We start from the raw sequence: 16,053 nt of genomic DNA on the forward strand, positions 1-16,053 counted from the left end.
ACGCTTATCTTGACTCCCATTCATAATTAACAAAGCTGAACATACCCAGTGCCAGGAAAGGCACTTTTTTTGTGAATGGCATTTTTATTGTTTGACCCCATATTAAAGTTCTATACGGTTTTACACTATGGGATGTCTGGTTTTGTTTTAATTTATGCTGAAAATATGAAATACTATCTGTGGAGGAGAGGAGCTTTCTAATATTGATGCAGTCCTAGTGGAGGGTTATCGGTTACCACCAGCAACCACGGTTAAGAGAGTGAAGGAATATCGGCCATCAGGACCATATTGCATACTGGGATAGTCCCAAAAGTTAGTGTGACTTACCTAGAGATAGGTGGTCATGAGATGTCGGTAAGTTTACATCTATGTGGGGCACCAGTGTGAACACAGTTAAGCACTTGTCACTTTAGTATGGAGGTTCACCGTTAAAGATACAGCACCATTGCACTAAAAATGCACATGTTGGGACTGAATACTAATATTTCATTTGAATTTTGTTCATTGTTATCACTTTAATTTGTACACTGGATTTAGTTGATTTATGACCTTAGCGCGGTTCATTTGAAATATTTACTCAATGAACGGAGTAGATGAATCTTTCATTCATCCGCCTGTCCTTCATTTATTTCATTTCATATTCATAGTACAGAAATTATGTATTTTTCTGTCTGTGTATTTTGAATGTCCCCATAAATTTAAAGATAGTCACACCAGCCATACCACTGTTTTAAGAAAAGCACATTTCTAAAGCAAAGCACCATACTTTACAAATCTGCTTAGCATCGGGAGCAGGAGAGCGTGGTTATATGACCGTCTAAGTGTATATTCAGAAAACAATCTTTGGGAAACCGCAGGTTCCAAATTGCAGCCAGTGTTTTATGAATGAGTTAGTAACCATTGTAGTGTCTGATCTCTATTTTGATCCTTGTAATGTTTTCCCTGATGCCAAGGTCAGAAACTATAGCTAGGAAGTATAGCAGCCCCTTAAGGCAAGCAGGCCACTGGTACTTATTTGCCCCAGGTCTTGATACACAATACAATAGTTTCTGGCCTATTGGTACAAGGGACCAAGCAAAGGTAAGTGAAAAGAGTGCCTGAGATGCAATATTCAGGATGACTTGACTTGAGGCATAGGGAGAGTATCCGAATGAAAGTCCAGAGGTTGATGGTGGTAAGGGCAGGCCCAGACAGCATTATCCAAAAACAATCTATAGTCAGAGCAGGCAGTGGGCACAGCTTTATCAGAAAAAGCCCAAGGTCAGGGCAGGTAGCAGAGAAGCAAAGCCCAGAAACAGTCCAAGATCAAAAGGTACATAGACAGCAATCTGAAAGAATAATTCTGAGCTTGTGATGCTTAAATAAGTGCCGGAGAAATGCAAACAATTAGTGCAAAGGTGACGGAACAGACAGTGCCCTAATGGGAGTAAATGAAGTGATGTCCCTGGGAAAAGGCCAATCGCTCAGCAACAGAGACACCAATCGGGGGGAATAAAATGGCTGCTGCTGGCCAATGGAAGCAAAGGGGGTATCATCTCAATGGCCACATGTGATTTTTCACACACATACAATTCTGTTTTTTTCAGGGACAAAAACCTTCTGTTTCCTATGGAAACATCTCTATTGTCAAATTAGGCAAGTGGGCACAAGGCCAGCAGTGTTATCCTTCATAACAATTGGAACAGGGTTTGTGTGCTTTACTGTAAACCAGGGGTGTCCAAACTTTTTTCAAAGAGGGCCAGATTGGATGAAGTGAACATGGTGGAGAGCCGAACAAAATAAATTAAAAAAAAACTTACCTGCACTAATGTGAAGGGTGAAAAAGGTAGCTGGAGCTGACGTCTCTGCTCGGCAGCCGGGAGGGGAAGAGAAACACACTTCACGCTGGAAGCCTGGCCCTGACGTCACCGCCCTCTGTCGCTCCCAGCGCGGCACAGTCACGCATGCGCACTGCTCTCAAGCAGAAGACTGTCTGCCACAGAAGGGAGGGCCGTGCGACAGCCGCATTTACACAGACCAGGGAGAACGCGCCGCAGTCAGGCATGCGCACTGCCCTCTGCTCTCAAGCAGAAGACTGTCTGCCATAGAAGGGAGGGCCGTGGGAGGGCCACATTACACAGAGCATGGGGAGCTGTTGGAGGGCCATATTAAACCAACCCCCGGGCCGTAAATGGCCCGCGGGCCGGACTTTGGACATGCCTGCTGTAAACCATTTGCTGAGAAGCTACAGCTGTTCCCATTATATTTAAGAGTTCTGGTCAAATACTGGACCTAAGCTTCATAGCTTAATAGCAACTGTGTCAATAAGAATCAATAGCTTGACCTTTTGACATAGTTGACTTATGGCATTTATAGCATTGTGCTGCCATCATGAGCTTTCAGGCAGAAATGCTTACCACGTATAAAATGATTTAGGACCCAAATGGGAAGGGCTATGACCAAGTTGGAAGGGCTACAAACCTCCCAAATAAAAGACTTATCTTGTATCTATGGCTGAAAGGAGAACTTTACTGTGGGGCAACACTGGGCTAAATGGATGTACCACTCGGTGCACCATCCAGACTTTGACCGGCTGCACGTTGACAGGCCAGCAGAGCTGGACCTCAACCCACAAATACACACCAGAGCCCCATGCTCCAAACTAAATGCCCAATGGGGTCTAAAGCTTTACTACGAGAGAGACTGACATAACCTAAATCTTGTTTTCCTGCAATCATATAATACTTGGATTCTTTCTGGCTAAGGAAATACAGGATGAGCTATATAGTAAATGATGAGACTTTTAGGCTTAGTTTACACTTGGTGCCAGTTGAGCTGCAGTTTTATCACCTTTCACTGCCCCACTTACCCCTACTGAAGGCGACACATTCATGTGAATGGGGCTGGGTCACAGCCAAGTTCAATGCATGAGGTTATTGCATGGTGCTACCCTTACAGGGTTAAAGCAGGTGGAGAGTAGGCGACATGTAACCTCCCAGCCACCTGTTATATACCAACCCACAGGGAAGAAAAATATATTTGAAAAACATTTTATAAAAATATTCTTCCCAAATATATTGCCATATATTTGAAATGCTACAATTTTGGCCATATTCAATATATTTCAAAATATATTTCAAGAAATATATTTTTATATATATATATATATATATATATATATATATATATATATATATATACTGCATTTTGAAATGCGTTTTTATTACAAAATATATGAAAAATATTTTTAAAAATACATTTCAAATATACTGTATGTCTTTAAAAATATAAATCTATATTTTTGGAATTCATTTACAAATATATGTAAACATTTATGTTAAAATTACTTTTTTATATGTTAAAAAAATCTGAAGAATATATTTAAAAAAAAGGTTTTAAAAATATATATATTTTTTAAATATATTCTTCAGATTTTGTTAACGTATAAAAAAGTCATTTTCACATATATTTTTAAGTGCATTCCAAAAATATAGATTTGTATGTTTAAAGACATACAGTATATTTGAAATGTACTTTTAAAAATATTTTTCATATATTTTTTAATAAAAACGCATTATATATATATTTATTGAAATATATTTTGAAATATAGTGAATATGGCCAAAATTGTAGCATTTCAAATACATGGCAATATATTTGGGAAGAATATTTTTAAAATACATTTCAAATATATTTTTCTTCCATAAGGGAAGGGCTGCCGGTCAAATGCAAGGGCTGGTGCAAGTGTAAATAGACCCTCAGGCTAGGTTCGGTACATCGTTTGTGATTTGCACAGGAACCGCACCGCATTCCTGTGAAAAACACATACGAATTGTATGCGGTGCGATTTGAGCCATACATTATGTATGGCTCAAATCGCACCGCATCACACCAAAAAGGTGCAGGACCCTTTTTGGATCCACACTAGAATCGGATTTCATGGGTATTCACACCTATGTGATCCGATTCTGCACATCGCACCATGTTTTGCAGACCAATTTCGGGGTGTTGTTAACTTAACATACACACCCGCAGTGGTTTACATGAATGAGGTGCGATTCTGACGCAGTGCAGAATTCACACAGAAAACACTGTGAATTCCAGACCACATCAGTGTGAACCCAGGCTTAGTGTATCCCTCTTGCATACAGACTATTGACTAATGTTCATATACTAGGAAAAGATAGTGTGTACATGTGTGTGTACACATATTTGGTATCCCTCTGTATGTATTGTGTTATTTTCCTATAATATGTTTGTATATACATCATCCTTATTTAGTAAAAGCACATTAATTCACCACTGAGAATGTCCCTTGGACTTTACCCTTAGAATGAAGACAAATAGCAAAATAATTGGAGACTAAAGTTCAATTGAAACAAATCTATTTTCTGTAGTGTTTTCTGTTGTTTGTGCTAAGAAAAATGATACATAAACTATTTAGGAAAAGCAAGGGTGCAGAGATTTCTGGTGATCAGGAGGAGGTGTGAAACTTGCCTGCTTGGGCCAGAGACAGTCAGTGTACACCTCTTGCTAAGAAATTAGCAAGGCATTTTTCTTCCTTTATTAGGACACAGGGTGATAAAGTATCAGGTCATTTTACAGACTTTAGTCTAGAGGAGTCGGGTTCAAGTAAAGTAAAGAAAAAGGCAATGTTCCTTAAGTGTACCTTCAGTCCATCTCTCAGGTGACTACACCCTCCCCCTGGCCCAACCATTGTGGCGCATGTGCAGATGTGCCTAAGGACTTTACCCAGTCTTCAGATCCTGGCAGAGTGTTTGAGCATATCTGCACATAAGCAGGTGATTTCTTGAGCATGAGCCAAAATAGCAAAAGGTTTGGGACTTCCCTAATAGCTGTCTTTGCGCATGCACAGGAAACCACACGTGACCACAGCAGGTGGTCATCAAAACCCGCACGTGCATGGCTGTATTGCAGGGCTCACTCAGGAACTGAAGCCCTGCAGCACATCTGCACATGCGCAGGGGTAAAAATATAATTCTTGTACAAATAAGTGACATTAGTTAAAAAAAATTATTAAAAATAAATATATATATATATATATATAGTGTACGTTCACTTGTAAGAGAGGGAGGGGGAGTAACTTTAATTGACTGGAATGTCCTTCATGTTCCCTGTACTGAAATACAAGGAAGGAAGAAGACAGAAGCAGAAATTAGGCATAGGAAGACCCCAAAGAAATGTCCCCAATGGGACAAAGATGGCAAAAATAAACTTTACAAGGGTATGACCCTCCCTTACTTTATCCCTTTAGTTCTACTTTAAGCCAACTGGAGGAACCAGAGAAGTCTAAAATAAAACCTGTCAAGGAAGCGATAAGGTTAAAACCGGAGGAAAGTAAGCAGAAAATGTCAGAGAAGAAAGGGAAGGTAGGTAAGAAGTCACAAGGTGCACAGAAAACCATGCTAGTTATCTCTAGGAGACAAAAGTAAGTGGACCAATCAACCCTTTTGCTGCCATTGACATAACTACTGCTGCCATGTAAACAGACTCTGTCACTATAGCAGCTGGGACTTTGTTTACATTTTTAGCCATCGACTTACTATTAGTGGTGATTTGAGCCCCCTCCCCCCACCAACATGTTTTTAGGGATCGCCTGTCCCTTTCCAGTGCCTAGGACCTAAGCGGCTGACTGGGCACAGTCTGTACTCAGTTAGCTTCAACAGAGTGCAGAAGTGACATTAGGGGTCCCATAGATCCCCAATGTCTCCTTAAAGTGAAATGGTCATCTGCACTGTGCAGCCTCCTTGTGATAGAAATTACACTAAAATAAGAAAATAAAAACTTAAAGTTTAATAAACTAGAAAAAATCACCAAAAAATGTAAAGCCCCGATGTACTGTATAAACACATATGAATGCAAACGCACAGGTCAGGTACAAACACATACAAAATACTCCACAAACATTAGGTATCCCTGTGCATGCCAGAGTGATAGCAATAAATTGATGAGCTATAAAGACTTTTAAAGTGTTTCCTATTGACAATATTGAGTACCATAGTTTCACAAGTATTAAACACTTGGTATCATATTGTGTTTGTATGCACTAAAATGAATGAGTGTATTTATTACTGAACATTTAGATTTGATGCAGTAACACAAAGATGGCTAGATGTAAAAAATTTTATCTGCCAACATTTTATTCTATAGTGTCTCTGTCTGTATTTTAGCATGTGTCCATAAAAATGACAAAATTACTTTGGGAACAAAAGGGTTTAAGACGGGAGTACTTTTCTAAGAGTACCCTCATTAACCAAAGATCTGTCATTGACTAATTTCCCAAATTTGGAAGTTGCTGTGTTTTATTACTTCAATGACATCATGATCTCTTGAAGAGAAGATGATGTAAATGAAGCATTGCATCTTCAGATACAACACAGGGAGAATGGGGGACAGGCTGAAAAAAGAGACAAGGTCCAGGAACCTGACACAGAGGTGAAATTCCTGGGAAGAAAATTCCAGAGACAGTTGTGCAAACTATCTAGGAACTGTCACCCCCTACTGCCAAGAAAGAGGCACAGAAATTCACTGGAGTTATGGGATTCTGGAGGTCATTCATTCACATCTTGGACTAATCCAGAGGCCCATATACAAGATAACCAGGAAATAGACTGCAGCAGACAGCATTCCCTACTGCTAAAGAAGCCATTTATAGCACCAGGTTCTGGGACCTGTGCAAGCAGAGGTACCATATCACCTGAATATAATGTAGCTGGTTTGTACCATACCCTGGAATCTGTGGCAGTTAAATAAAAAGCAAGGAGAGGGCAATACCCATTGGAATTTTATCCAAGCAACTGACAGCAACACAGAAAAGATACATTTCCCTGGAGAAGTACTTGTGTGGGGCCTACACAGCACTTCAGCATGTAGAGACCATTACAAGCAAGGACCCAGTCATTATCCATACTGCATTGTCAATAACAGGAAGGGTGCACTGAACACTAAGGTAACTATAGCCCAAAACCAAATGATGACAAAATGGAAGTGGTACATTCAGGAGCAAGGGGACTTTGAAGCCAGGTGGTGTCAGAGACATTTCAAAGCAACTGGCAGGGCTTGTCACAAATAAGAATCAACAATATGGTGGCAGGAAGACAATCAAATGTCATCATTCCAAACTCAAGTCCCTCATTCTGGACGCTATACTGGTGCAGGCTTAGGAGCCCAAGCTCACTGTCCAAACCAGTGTTGCCAACCTACAAGACTGAAATTCACTGACACGACATCCAAATTTTACTGGCACAGCCACATTTTTACTGGCATTTCCAAAAGTTACAAAATGACAGTTTTAAGTGCAAATTTCAGTATTTAAGCTACAAACAAGTACAATATGCAGATAGCAATATGATTTAAGGTAGATATTAAGGTAAAAAAAACATATTTCTTATTTTATTTTAGATATAGTAAGGGTGGGTTATTATAACCCATCACTGCTCAGACTGTTCCACATTGCCCCACACAGAGAGAAACCGCTATATGTTTGCCCCTTCAGATAAAGTGCGCTTTGCCCCCACAGAAAGAGACCGCTTTGCATTTGCCCCCACAGAGAAACAAAGAGAGAGATCGCTTTGCCCCCATAGCAACTGGCCCCTCAGTCAGCCTGAAGTGCCTAGCAAACAGACTGCTGCTACCCCCCTTTCCCGGCTGAGAAAGGGCAAGATACGTGGCCTGGGGCCCTGGGCACCTATGAAATCGACTGCCTGGACGCTGGACAGTGTCAGTCTCCTCTTCACTCCAGCCAGGTGGGAAGACAGCTCCCTTCTTCCCGGCTGAGGGACAGACAGGTGGGCAAGAAATTAATGGGCAGGCAGGCAGTAGACACATGAAATTGACTATCAGACTCAGTGACACCTGACCTCTGACCTCACCATATACTCCCCATTATACGGGCGACACACAGACATGTACCCTCTTCCACTTCAGTGACAGTAAGTCTCTCTTCTCCAGTCTCCCACTCCCAAGTCAGGTACAGGTGGTCCTTCCATAGTGCAGGACAGCACTGACAGTCTGACAGACAAATAGTCCCTGCTCCCGGCTTGCCTTTGCTTTTATCTGTGACCATGCCGCACTGTCGCACACAAGGCTTAGGCTCCATGACAGATGACATCACATGCTGACTCTCTGCACCCACACTCAGTTTGCCACCTCCACCAGACCCGTCCCCCCTCAGCAGCCCGGCCACACAATAGCAGGAAGTGCACTTGGATGGCCTTGGATGGCTCCGGAACTGCGCATGCACAGTTTTGAGCCAAGCGCACAGCCATATTTTTCACTGGCATGCTTTTCCTGTCACGGCATTTACAGGTAGGAGAAAAGTGACTGTTTTTTACTGGCTGCCTGTAAGAACAAGGACGGTTGGCAACACTGGTCCAAACATGCAGGAGAACTGCACAGTGAGGATTTCAATAAAGTAAAAACTTTATTCAGAGTACAAACACAAGAATTCTGCTGTCCCTGCCTCTGAACCACCCACTCTAATGTATTTCACCCTTATGGGCTTACAAATAGGGGCGGTAGGGGGATGAATCTTTATATACAGTCCATGGAAATTACAAAAGAGAACTCTAAAGAAGCACACTCACATGCAACCCATGTCAGCTATAAACAGAGACTCTTTAAAGGACACACACACAATAGACATATAAATCCGTACATGGAATATATACCACATAAATGTATATACAGTCAGGTCCATAAATATTGGGACATCAACACAATTCTAACATTTTTGGATCTATACACCACAATGGATTTGAAATGAAACGAACTAGATGTGCTTTAACTGCAGACTGTCAGCTTTAATGTGAGGGTATTTACATCCAAATCAGGTGAACGGTTTCGGAATTACGACAGTTTGCATATGTGCCTCCCACTTGTTAAGGGACCAAAAGTAATGGGACAATTGGCTTCTTAGCTGTTCCATGGCCAGGTGTGTGTTATTCCCTCATTATCCCAATTACAATGAGCATATAAAAGGTCCAGAGTTCATTTCAAGTGTGCTATTTGCATTTGGAATCTGTTGCTGCCAACTCTCAAGATGAGATCCAAAGAGCTGTCACTATCAGTGAAGCAATCCATCATTAGGCTGAAAAAAACAAAACAAACCCATCAGAGAGATAGCAAAAACATTAGGCGTGGCCAAAACAACTGTTTGGAACATTCTTAAAAAGAAGGATCGCATCGGTGAACTCAGCAACACCAAAAGACCCAGAAGACCACGGAAAACAACTGTGGTGGATGACCGAAGAATTCTTTCCGTGGTGAAGAAAACACCCTTCACAACAGTTGGCCAGATCAGGAACACTCTCCAGGAGGTAGGCGTATGTGTGTCAAAGTCAACAATCAAGAGAAGACTTCACCAGAGTGAATACAGAGTGTTCACCACAAGATGTAAACCATTGGTGAGCCTCAAAAACAGGAAGGCCAGATTAGAGTTTGTCAAACGACATCTAAAAAAGCCTTCACAGTTCTGGAACAACATCCTATGGACAGATGAGACCAAGATTAACTTGTACCAGAGTGATGGGAAGAGAAGAGTATGGAGAAGGAAAGGAACTGCTTATGATCCTAAGCATACCACCTCATCAGTGAAGCATGGTGGTGGTAGTGTCATGACGTGGGCATGTATGGCTGCCAATGGAACTGGTTCTCTTGTATTTATTGATGATGTGACTGCTGACAAAAGCAGCAGGATGAATTCTGAATTGTTTCGGGCAATATTATCTGCTCATATTCAGCCAAATGCTTCAGAACTCATTGGACGCCGCTTCACAATGCAGATGGACAATGACCCAAAGCATACCGCAAAAGCAACCAAAGAGTTTTTTAAGGGAAAGAAGTGGAATGTTATGCAATGGCCAAGTCAATCACCTGACCTGAATCCGATTGAGCATGCATTTCACTTGCTGAAGACAAAACTGAAGGGAAAATGTCCCAAGAACAAGCAGGAACTGAAGACAGTTGCAGCAGAGGCCTGGCAGAGCATCACCAGGGATGAAACCCAGCATCTGGTGATGTCTATGCGTTCCAGACTTCAGGCTGTAATTGACTGCAAAGGATTTGCAACCAAGTATTAAAAAGTGAAAGTTTGATTTATGATTATTATTCTGTCCCATTACTTTTGGTCCCTTAACAAGTGGGAGGCACATATGCAAACTGTTGTAATTCCTACACCGTTCACCTGACAGTCTGCAGTTAAAGCACATCTTGTTCGTTTCATTTCAAATCCATTGTGGAGGTGTATAGAACCAAAAATGTTAGAATTGTGTCGACGTCCCAATATTTATGGACCTGACTGTATATGTTTAGTAAGCCAAAATTATCAACACAAACAATGACTTTCAATATTTTTTTCACAATAAAGATATATAGTATATGTGTTTATGTAATGTAATGACTACCTACTATCTTCTGAATTTTTTCACATTCCAAACTATTAAGTGTTGTAAAAAATATAGATCTTGAATTTTGTTTCCTGTCTTCCTTCTTTCTTGGCACTTTAGTTCTTGGCTCTTTTTTGGGATGTTCTGTGCCTTAATATATGCCTCCAAGACTGATCATAGCCCCGCTTCAAGAATCTGCACTCTACTGCCGATGTCTTCCCTCTCAAAATCTGTGATGGAGCAATTGTTCTTCTCAGACCAAATGAGAGGATACTTGGAAATGGGCTTTTGATAGGCCTGTGTACACCCTTTGGTCCCATCATATCTAGATAGTTGATTTTTGTGGCTTGTTCTTCAGTACTGAATCTGAGATTATATTCATTATCATTTGGGTATTCCACAATGTTCCTCATAGATAGGTCTTTCTGCCCAATAACAATTAGGTCATTAATGTATCAAGAGAAAAGTCTGGTCTATGAAGATATTAGTATCTCCAAGGATGCTCCTCCCAAAAACCCATATATAAAATGGTGTATGTGGACAGAAACCTGGTGTCCATGGAAGCGCCACATCTCTGGACATAGCAATCCCTATTAAACTGAAAGAGTTGTGTGTCTACAGGAAGCTCAATGCACTACATCCACAATGAAATTCTTTAAATTCACTGAATACTCAGTGTAATGGTTTATATTATATTAGACAACAAAAACAATAGCACAGAAAACAATAAAAAAATCAGTGGATTATGCACAAAATAAACATTAAAGGAAATATAGCAATATTCAAAAACAGGAACATTTCCAGGGGGCTGGTAAGGATGGTACAAAAGATAGATGGTTCAATGTAGAAGAGCTTAAACAGAATTACACTGACCTGTGTCAGAATACAGTCTGTGCAATCATTACCAAATGCAAAGATAAATAGACCATATATGATAGCAAAACCGCATATCTCCATAACCGGCTAGCTCATTAGCCAGTTAAAAAAGTACCAAACTAACCAACCCCCCACCAAGGAGACTAAAAGAAAAAAAAATGGGGGTGGGAGGGGGAAATGGGAAAGGGAAGTGAAGAAAAAAGGGTAGGAAAAAGACTAGACAAGAAGAAGCATAGCCCAAAGAGGACACCCTTTGGCGCAGAATGGAACCACCAATCAGACAGCAGAGGCTTGTTGGTCTTCAACCCATTAATAGGTCCCGAAGCACAGAAGATTCCCTGTACATATTCCAGGAGAGCCATGTACAATGACAATGTTCCTGGGTGCCCAGTTCCTGTGCTAGAAGAAATTCAATGCATTCAGTATGGTCCATCTCCTCAACCACTACACCAGAGACGGAACACCTATAACAGGGAATGACAAGCCTGGTGGCAGTCAGACAGTGCTAGTGAGTACCCCTTTTTTATACGCTTGTAGGAGCCTGGAACAGCTGAAAGTAGAATGACCTGCTGTGTGTTAGGGACTGTTAGGTCTGTGACAGTAGTATAAATGCAGAGAACTAGGTTCCATAAGGCATGAATGAGGGGATATTCCCACCAAATGTGCAACAGCGAACCAACACCCATTTTGCAGCACCAGCATCTGTCTAAAGCCGAGGGGTAGATCTGGTGGAGAACAGTAAGACGCCGATACTACTGGGAGACAATTTAAAGTTGGTCTCTTGGGCTTTTCTAGCCAGAGGCAAACGATGAGTCAGGGCAAAGGATTTCTCCTACTCCTCATGTGACAACTGGATAGCAAGGCCTATTTGGTTGTATATTCTGGAATATCAGGATGAACCTGCGTTTCTAATCTGAATAGAGTTTTTACCAGCCAGTAATGTCATTGGTGTGCAGCTCTCTTGCATAGTTGGATGAAGAACCAACAATAGCTTGACTCTTTAACATAGTTGTCCTATGGCATCTATAGTAATGTGCTGCCAACTAGAGCTTGCAGTCAAATATGCTTCCCCTCCATAAAAACTGATAAAGGACTCTGTTAGGAAGGGCTATATATTTCCCAAATAAACGGCTTGCACCCAAAGCTGAAAGGAGGACTGTACTATGGAACAATACTAAAGCTTCAATACAAAATGAGAGAAAGACTGCCAAGAAGAAGAAGCTGGTTTACTGTGATTGCCTAATGACTGGAGTCCCGTTTGCTAAAGAAATCTTGGACCAGCTATAATGAAAGTTACATGACTTTCAATGTACTGTATCCTTACTGCATACAGACGATTGCCAATGTTCATTCACTAGGAAAGGATAGAGACTGTGTTTGTAAACATATTCTGTATCCCTCTGTGTATATTGTATTATTTTCCTGTAACTATAGGTAGTTTATGTACACATCATTGTTGTTTAGTAAAGACACATTCACATACTACTGGCTATGTGCCTTGAACTTTACTGCAAAATTTAAGACAAACAGCCAAAAAGAAAAAAAAGCATGGTAACCGTTTTGTATGTCAAGAATTCCAATCTGAAGCTGTGTAAAGAGTTCAAGATAATATGTTGAACTAGCTATATGGGAGGGGAAGGGATCCAGAGAAAAGCCCTGTGACATGATACATAAGTTGTTATAATAAAGATTAAAGGATAAGTGCACCTTTCCACAAAATATAATAAATGCATTATTTTGCAGGTAAAAAATTGCATTTATTATTTTTTATGTTAGGAGCCTGTAAAACATTGCACCAGCGATCATATCAGTGATGCTATGCAGGTCTCCTTCATACTGTCAGTGTATCTGTGTAAACTCCAAAACCAAATTAAACCCCAAACACCGTTATAACACAAAATACAATATGTGTAAACTATAATAGGATGACATTACTTTGAAGATACAGAAATTGAGCACCTAGTGAGCCATGGTGGAAACCCATGAAAGGAGATTGTTATAAACTGAGGACGTTGATTAAGTTTGGACGCTGAGCAACGTTTCATGTCAGTGTATCTGCTTGCTTGTACATCCCGTACAGGCAAGCTGATACTTGGTGACAGGAAGCTTCAATGAACTGTCACAGCACTCACAGTGGCATGGTAGTTCATTGAGGACTACAAACTGACAGCTGCTAAGGCTGTTGGACTTGTAGTCCATTCATTCACAGAACACCATGAATGAATGTCATGGACGTGTGGAAGGAGCCCTGCACGGCAGCACTGTTTTTGAAAACTGACAGCTAATACGGGGAACTTCTTCCCATACTTCTGTCAATGGGGAGGGGGGCAGTGGCTGTAGGATCATGTTACATGTTCCACTCAAAAACGGATGGAACTTGTTACATGTTCCCAAAGGTGGACTTATCCTTTAAAAGCTAATACGGGGAACTTCCCCCCATACTTCTGTCAATGGAGAGGGGGGGGGGGGCAGTGGCTGTAGGATCGGGAACATCTTACATGTTCCACCCTAAAATGGATGTACTGTAACATGTTCCCAAAGGTGAATGTATCCTTTAAAATATGTAGTTGCCTTGAAGATGGATTTAAACCTTTGTTAGGCCCAAGTTTGGGGTGGATAGGCAACAGGGTGCCACAGGAGAAGCAAAAGTGAAGGTAAGCCAAGCTGAAGACAAATAAGACATGATAACATATGCAACTTTCTTCCAATGATGGTAAAAGAACGCCGGGCTCTGACACTTCCAGCTGGGAAGATGAACTGCTTCTGCTGAGATATACACTGTCATCCCTCAAAGCATTTTTTCCAAAGTCATTCTGATTTTACAGCAATAAAGGACAACATCACTTTTAAGTAAATTGTCTATTAGACTCTATTACATGACTGTCCAGAAGGGCAGTGCTTGCAACTCACTGGTGGCTTTTGCGTCAGCTGCTGATTGGGATATTGCGCTTTTCTATAGTCTCATTCTTCTAGGGGCTATTACCTGTCATAGAAAGCTACAGCTTCCTCATCAAACAGGCCTGCCTCAGGGAGTTCCTATGTATGGTTAATGAAGTCTGATGCTATGCTACTTTGCCAGCTGCCAGGAGGCCTTAACCCCTAAGACAAGCCTGGCATATTGCCATTTTGCTTTGGAGAAAAAAAAATATTTGCAATGTTAATAAGGAAAATACAGTGGCTAACATGGTCCCATTGTGTCATACATCGTAAACCTATCATTTAAGTATTGTTGAGTGGAGTTAATACAATAATGAAATGTATGCCTTTCTCACTTAGAAAAAACTATTGCTGTGACAGTCACTCGAATATACCTTGTTAACCTACTCGCATATTCTTAGACACACATGTGCCCTGCTGTCTTCCTCTCACAGATTTCAATGAGTTGAACACGGTCCCTTGAGTAAGTCAACATGTTTGCATGTTCTCCCTGTGCCTGCGTGTTTCCTCCGGGTACTCCGGTTTCCTCCCACACTCCAAAGACATGCTGGTAGGTTAATTGGCTTCTGTCTAAATTGGCCCTAGTATGTGTATGTATGAATGTAAGTTAGGGACCTTAGATTGTACACCTGCTGAGAGCAGGGACTGATGTGAATGTACAATACAGTTGTGGCCAAAATTATTCAACCCCCACTGAAATTGAGTGTTTTGGCCAGTTTGACATTGCTTTTGATCATTCAGTCATCTTGCTTACATTTACATTAAAGAGGCACTTGTAGGTCAGACAAATATAACATAACAGTTATAATGAAATAACCACAAATGTCTTTTCTGTGCTCACAGCATTATCAGTTTTATTCAACCCCCAAGTGACATTCAATCTTAGTACTTAGTACAGCATCCTTTTACAGTTATAACAGCTTTTAAACGTGAAGCATAGCTTGACACAAGTGTCTTGCAGCGATCTACGGGTATCTTCGCCCATTCTTCATGGGCAAAGGCCTCCAGTTCAGTCACATTCTTAGGCTTGCGCACTGCAACTGCTTTCTTTAAGTCCCACCAGAGGTTCTCAATCGGATTTAAGTCTGGTGACTGCGATGGCCACTCCAAAATGTTCCAGCCTTTCCTCTGCAACCATGCTCTAGTGGACTTGGAGGTATGCTTGGGATCATTGTCCTGTTGAAAGGTCCAACGTCTCCCAAGCCTCAGGTGTGTGACGGACTGCATCACGTTTCCATCCAATATCTCCTGGTACTGAAGAGAATTCATGGTACCTTGCACACGCTGAAGCTTCCCTGTACCTGCAGAAGCAAAACAGCCCCAAAGCATGATTGACCCTCCACCATGCTTCACAGTAGGCAAGGTGTTCTTTTCATCATAGGCCTTGTTCTTCCTCCTCCAAACATAGCGTTGATCCATGGGCCCAAACAGTTCTAATTTTGTTTCATCAGTCCACAGAACACTATCCCACAACTTTTGTGGTTTGTCCACATGGCTTTTGGCATACTGCAGTCGACTCTTCTTATTCTTTGGAGACAGCAAGGGGGTACGCCTGGGAGTTCTGGCACGGAGGCCTTCATTACGCAGTGTGCGTCTTATTGTCTGGGCTGAAACTTCTGTACCCACATCTGACAAATCTTTTCTCAGTTCCTCAGCAGTCACACGGGGACTTCTCTCCACTCTACGCTTCAGGTAGCGCACAGCAGTCGAAGTCAGCATCTTCTTTCTGCCACGACCAGGTAGCGTTTCAACAGTGCCCTTTGCCTTGAATTTGCGAATGATGCTTCCTAAGGTGTCTCTTGGTATGTTTAACATCTTTGCAATCTTCTTATAGCCATTGCCCTTCCTGTGAAGA

This window comes from Staurois parvus, unplaced genomic scaffold (genome assembly GCF_062004578.1).
Source record: "Staurois parvus isolate SC_StPar_1 unplaced genomic scaffold, SC_StPar_1.0 ptg000017l, whole genome shotgun sequence".
Taxonomy (NCBI): Eukaryota; Metazoa; Chordata; class Amphibia; order Anura; family Ranidae; genus Staurois; species Staurois parvus.